Source organism: Marmota monax, unplaced genomic scaffold (assembly GCF_021218885.2).
Source record: "Marmota monax isolate L192 unplaced genomic scaffold, Marmota_monax_Labrador192_F-V1.1 WCK01_AAM20220418_F8-fsc00154, whole genome shotgun sequence".
NCBI classification, from domain to species: domain Eukaryota; kingdom Metazoa; phylum Chordata; class Mammalia; order Rodentia; family Sciuridae; genus Marmota; species Marmota monax.
The window spans coordinates 6,434-13,492 of record NW_026691933.1 but is presented as its reverse complement, the minus strand read 5'-3'; the positions used below and the strand labels follow the sequence as shown (position 1 = coordinate 13,492).

The 7,059-nt window shown below is 33.7% G+C and overlaps 1 non-coding gene across 1 annotated transcript; it reads left to right on the top strand.

Annotated features, from left to right (window-relative positions):
* The first annotated feature begins 660 nt into the window (after nucleotides 1–660).
* On the top strand, nucleotides 661–733 carry Trnas-aga (transfer RNA serine (anticodon AGA)). Its single transcript has one exon. It is a non-coding gene; the product is annotated as a tRNA-Ser (tRNA).
* The last annotated feature ends 6,326 nt before the right edge of the window (nucleotides 734–7,059 follow it).

Genomic DNA, 7,059 nt, shown 5'->3' with positions numbered 1-7,059 from the left:
TCCTCAATTTTTAGTTTAAAATGAAGTAGTTCAATTATCATGGTATATTTAAATATCATCCATCTTCCAACATGGTTCAGATTCCAGTTACCATACGCTATGAATGTCTTCAGTCCACAAATAATAAGGTAAATAAAAAATCAGTATCATGATCCCTGACCCATCTTGTCACTTTTTTCTGTCTGTGCTTGGTCACTGTGCATGCCTCCACTATGCAGTTCATATACAGGCTGCAAAGCATGCAGTTGTATTCCTCCCTGATTCAAGTTAAGGAACACATGTGAGGCTTTACAAACACAGATAGTTGAAAGAGGGAACGTGTCCACAATGATGACAGTACAGCAAAGAAATAAAAAATGATAATGCTAGAAGTGAAATTAGAGCCAGATGTAAGTGCATTTGTGGAAGAAAGAGCTGATTTGGGAGTAATACTCTGCTGCCATTCAAGAGTCTCTAGGCGAAGTTGGGGATTTAGCTCAGTGGCAGAGCATTTCCTTAACACATGCAAGGCCCTGAGGTCAGTCCTAGGGGGGAAAAAGTCTCTAGGTATAAAGCAAAGGAACCTAATGAAAGTAAACTCATGAATTTTATTCTTTAGCTCAGGAGGCCCTAATGAAAGGCCAAGGAGTAGTGATATAAAGAACAGATATTTAGGTGACTGGGGATATGGCTTAGTTGGTAGAGTGCTTGCCTAGAATGCACAAGGCCCTGGGTTCAATCCCCAGCATCACCAAGAACAGACATTTATGTTTTAAGAGTACTAGGGAATGGTAGTCTGAGGTTAAGAGTCCAGCCAATTTAGTTCCTGATGAGGACTTTCTTACTGGCTTATAGATGGCCACTATCTAACTGTACACTCACATGGAAGTGAAGAGAACACAATATGTCTAGTATTTCTTGCTATAAAGACATTAATCCCATCAGAATTTCCCCAGCCCCTTTCATGATCTTATCTATCCCTACCTACCTTTCAAAGGTTTCATCTCCCAATATTATCACATTGGGGGTGGAAGACTATCATGGGGGTGAAGACTATCATGTATGAATTTTCCAGGGCAAAGCTCATAAACCTTCAGTGCATAATATCGACATAAATGAAGAAACTTGTCTTGAGAGAAAAGTTGAAGGTTTCCAGAAGTGCCATGTCTAAAAAGTTTAACACTAAAGTAACTATCAAATCTATTTCAAGACAAGCACCAAAGTCAAAATGTTAGGACGAGATTCAAATTTAGAAAGGAGTTTTATCAAAGAATAGAAAATAAGTTGACTATATATCTCATTATATCTTACATGATTTAATATTGTCAAAATACACTTGATAAATTCCTTAGCAAAGGGAAAAATTGTAGTGTGTCTAATGTTTAAATTATATTAATTTGACATTTTTAAATTTTATTATAATTTACAAGCAAAAGTAGCTAAATTTTTGTTTTGAAAACTTTTTTTCAAAGGTAATAAAATAATCACACTTTTTCTCATCAACTTTTGATTGCTTTGCACAATTTCATATTGCACATCATTTTTTTGCAGTCCCACATAGTTTTTGATGTGAGTCTAGCCTGTATACTCTTCAGTGATGTGATTAAATTTGAAAAGAAGCAAAGGAAATTCTTTGGACCAGGAACAAAACACAAGTGCCAAATTATATGTTAGCACCAGGAGAATCCACAGATCTCAAATGAGTATGGGCAAGGATGTTCTAGACACATGGAAAAAAATTAGAAAGGTGTAGCATTTTTGTGGTTTCACAAAGAGAATATTGGTGTGTAGAGGTGAAATGTTAGAAAGAGATGAGATTTTGAGATTCCTTTTATCCAGGAGAAAAATTTTGACTTTTTAAAATCAAAAGCATCAGGACAGTGGCAATATCATTATTGAAAGTGGCAGTATCATTTTCTTTGGCCTTTTGAAACAATTCCAGTAATAGTGGAAACATGAAGTCAAATAATGAAAAAAAGTACTTTTCAGAGATACTAATAAAAACTCAAATGCAATGCAAAATAAATCATTTGGGTGTGAAATTGTTATAGAAATCTATAATCTCAGTTAAGAAGTAGTCATACTTCAAAACGGTGAAATATATTTTTATTTTGTCATAGCTATTTTTCTACCTTATTTATTGTTGTATTCTAATTACACATAATAGTGGAATATGTTGTTATATATTCATACTTACATATAATATAGCAATATAATTTGGCTAATTTAATTTCCTGTCAGAATTCATGTGAAACTGTACTCCATTCCTACTCCTTAGTCCAGTATAAACATAAACTAAGTGTAATAAATACAGTTGATGGTGTTTGGCTTAAATTTCTATCTACCAATTTAGCTTTAAAAGTTTGGGGCTTAATTTTATTAATTGTCTTTAATTGTGAGAAAAGTAAATTACCAACTGATTTATTTTTATCTAGAACTCTCTAGTGTTGAATATAACTAACAAAAGCATTACATACAAAATGCTTAAATATCATAATTCATGGATTAAAACATTGAGGCTGGGCACTGTGGCACACTCCTATAATCCCAGTGGCTCGGGAGGCTGAGACAGGTGGATCATGAGTTCAAAGTCAACCTCAGCAATGTCAAGGCACATAGAAACTCGGTGAGACCTGTCTCTCAATAAAATACAAAATAGGGCTGGGGATGTGGCTCAGTGGTCGAGTGCCCCTGAGTTCAATCCTCGGTACAAAGAAAAAAAAATTGAGATAAAGTTAGGGTGTAGGATTCAATTATAGAAACCCTGATTTTAGATAATTAATTGATGGATTTTGCCATATCCACAAGTGCTGAAATAGTAGCAATAGTTAAACACTTAAACCTCATTTACCCAGGCCCATTTAGACTCTTGACATGGAATTGATATTTGGATGTTACAGAGATCAGGATGGGTATTAAAAAGACAATACTAATAAACAATAGAAAAGATGAGAACAAATAGTTGAAAGACTTAAAAACATGGAAAGCTACTTGTACAGTTTGAAGTTTTCTGGTTCTAATTCTGAAACTTCTTTCTGTTTCTGTGCACAATGTTTTTAAGTGGGCATTGGGATCAATATGAAGCATTTCAAACTGAGTCATATTCAGTTCAATTAATAATGTATTTTGCTTCATAATAATAATCCTACCAATAGTAAATTCAAAATTTGGCTTAAAAATGTCTAAAACAGGACTTTTACTAAGTCTCTTTTACAGTGCTCTCCAAAAAAAGCATATGTTCTCATTGATGATTAAACACTTGACTGTATGACTTTAAATCAGAATATCATTTGTTGATAATTACAAGCCAAAGAAAGGCAGAATTTTTAGACCATAGAAGATTTCAAGTGTCATACAGCAACCTATATGATTCCATGGAAAAAACAGTCTGAATTACCCCAAATTGGTGTGTTAATAGGATGCTGACCATTCCTATTATTACTAAGAAGAGTCCTTGTGAATTATCTCCTCTAGTGCATAGATCAAATAACAGCATAAACCCTGTTTTTCCCGTGTAACTTCTTCAATCATGCAAGCTTCCCCTTGATTGTAACCTCTTAGTAGTTTCCAAATTTATTTTTTTTTAAATTACAGATTTCAAAATTTTATATAAAGAATTAAAATTGTAATCCAGTATTCTACCCTTCCTAGTCTCATGACTAGGCAATTCTGGAACTACTACTTATTTGTAATAGAATATTCATTTAACCCAAAGCAAGTATAGAGAGCTCTCTAATTTACCCTGGAGATTTAAATAACAACATAGATTCAAAAAAAAAAAAGGGGGGAGTCTATGGGTCAGAGTAGGGTGAAGATGTTTAAAAGAGGAACTTGCTCAGCAACACCAGTCCTTTAAGAAAAGTGTGTGAGTGTTGAGTTGGTGATCTGAGTGGAGTCTACCCAGCAGAGCAGTCTCATCCCTCATGTGTTCAGGCTGATAAGCACAGCTTGCTACCATCCAAGTTATTTATGACTAAATCAGCCTCAGATAAATGTGTACATGATGTTTTTAAATTGGAAAATGGTGCTGGATTGGAAAACAGGTGGCAACTTAAATATTCATAATCCAATGTCCCTTTACCTTAATCATGTAGTAAACAACAGCTTGCACTTCAGCGTGTGAAATCATATTAAGAATGTGACTAAAACGTTTAACTTCATTCATTAGGAAATAGGTGTGAAAAGTAAAGGTGATAAATGACACTCTCAGTGGTATTGTAACAGTTGTCAACAACAAAAAATGATACACCATTTTTGTTTTGTCCAAGTTTCATTCCAAAGCAATATAATTTCTTTAATAATACATTTTATTTTATTACATACATTTTGTGCGCCACATAGAAATAAACATGTAACACCCAAGCATTTCAAGAGCAAAGATTTTATTTGTTTTATAGTATATATTAAAATTTATAATAGATCTTTTTGTATGACTAGGAGTTCAAGCTGAAAAGAAGAGGAAAGATAGGTTTACTTTATGTGGATGGAATATCAAATTAAATAATTAAACTGCAATTAAACATTTTTGAGAATTATGAGAATAAGCACATGAAAAGATGCTAAATATCACTAATCATTAGGGAAATGCAAATCAAAACCACAAGGAGATATTATTTCAAACCCATTAGGATGGCTATTATCCAAATTAGAATTAGGGAAAAAAAAGGAAAGTTGGCAACAATCTGCAAAAATTAAAAGCTTTTTGCACTGCTGGTAAGCATACCTAATTTGGAAGACATGATGGTTCATCAAAAAACTGCACATAGAATTATCATGTGAAATGGAAATTCAGCTGCTAGGTTTATACCCAGAAGAACTGAAAACAAAGACTAAAACAGTGATTTCAATCCCAATGTTTATAGCAACATTTTTTTATAGTCAACTCAACCCATATATCTATGGATGGAGAAATGGAAAAACAAAATGCACGATACATGTGCATTTGGAATATTATTTAAAGAGAAATCCTAATACATGCTATAGCATGGAATCTTAAAAAAATAAGTCAGTCCCAATTCTACTGATGTTGGATACCTAAAATAATCAAATTTATACAGAAAGTAGTAGTGGTTTCCAGTTTTGGGGTGAAGGCTAATACAAAGTTATTATTTAATGTAGACAGTTTATGTTCATTTTTGAATTAATAGATTCTTTAATTCAACATATTTTTCTTTGCATCTTTCTCATGAAATGAAATACCTACCTTGGAGAAATTTGTCGGAAAGTTAAGTTGGAGGGGGCTTCACATGCATATGTGTAAATATTTTCATGTATTATATGAAAAGTGAGCTCTCGTGACAATAAAAGCTTTTCTAAGAACAAATATATTTTTTCTAGTAAGAAGATGGAATATTGGACTGATATTGCTTTTCTTATATTATTTTTTCATAGAGTTCAGTGGTACATTCAACCCTATGAGCAGTAGAGCTATGATTATTTATTTGATTTTCCCTCATTTCTTTTCCTAAATATTTCTTTTTCATCTGATGTAGATTGCAAAAGGGAAGCTAGTAGGTCAAGATACCATTTATTTAATTCGTTAGATTATTACTGAGCTATAGCTTGTTTTAAAGTGAACACAAATTTAAAGATCAATTTACTGAACACATTCTGCCTCTTTCAAATTTAGACTAGCTCTTCCTTGCAACTGTATTAAAATCTGTTTTCATAGACATTCTTTTTCCCAAGAGGGTTTCACTCTTGAGAGAAATGTAAGAGGTAAAAATTGAGCACTTAGCACTTGCCAGTATTATCTGATGAGATGAGTTGCTTTTAACAGTTTGGTGAACCAAGCAGCTTTAGTTTTATCTGAGAATACAAGGTTAGACAACAAGAAACAGCATAGCCTGGTAGAAAGCTGGCATATGACAGTGACTGAGGCTTTTGGTCTGGTACACTAGGATATTTACCTTGCTCACTTGTATATATATACATGTGTACATCTTGTTTGCAGTACTGGGGTTGGAACCCAGGGCTTCTCCCATGCTAGTCAATCTCTCTACTCCTGAGGGACATCCCAGCCCTCATTTATGGTCCATTGATTGATTGATTGAATTAATTTTGGTTTGTCATTTTTATTTCAAATTCATGTGAATAAAAAGCCTTTTTTAAAAAATTAACATTCGCTTCTAAGAAGTCCTTTCTTCATTTTGGAAAAGCTAAGATATGGGACATATACAGATTTTTTTCATTCATATCAATTACATGTATACATATATAAGTCTAAAACAATTTGATGCTGGGATCGTTTATGCTGTCAACCTTAAAGTCAGATGATACAAAACAGAATCAAATACCCTCCTGTCTTGTATGGATTAATGTTAACAAACAATAGTTAACAAGTATGTGTTGTTGTTTGTCAGGGAAATGGTCTCAGATGTAAATATCCCATAGACTTAGAATCAATGACCATTATTTTAAACACTTAAATCGCCAAATTTTTTGTTCACTGGAAATTTGAGAGCCTGTTATGTGACTATTCAGCACTGAACAAGTCAGATCTTGCTCTGATGGAGCTTAGAGTCTAGACTAGATGAGACATTCCCTTTAGGATTATAGGTGTGATATATTGTATGGAAGGAGAGGTGCAGGGTTTTATGAATGGCGACTTTTCAATGACTAAAATCAAAATGGTGGTTCTGAAAATGTGATCCTCAGACTAGTGCCATTATCATGATCAGAAAATTTCTTAGAAATTTTTAGGTCCCTCCCAAGACCAGTTGAGTCAGAAATATTGGAGATGGGATGTGCCAATTTGTTTCAGCAATTGTGTTTTCTTTTCCAGGAGATTCTGATGGTTAAAGTTTCAGTAGAGCTGTTTTCTGGCAAGTGTTATAAATTTGGACATTGTTGATATTTGGGCCAGAAAATTCTTTGTTGTGGTCATCTGTTCTTTATAGATTGTTTAGCAACATTTATGGCCTCCAACACCTATCTGCCAGTAATATCTTCTGGTAGTAACAGCCAATGATACCCCCAGAAGTGGTCAAATACCCCCATCTTATCCAGGCAAGATCTTTTCACCAGTTTCTGGCTTCCCTTCAAGCTCCAATCAACACTCAAAATAACTTCTGACCTTCT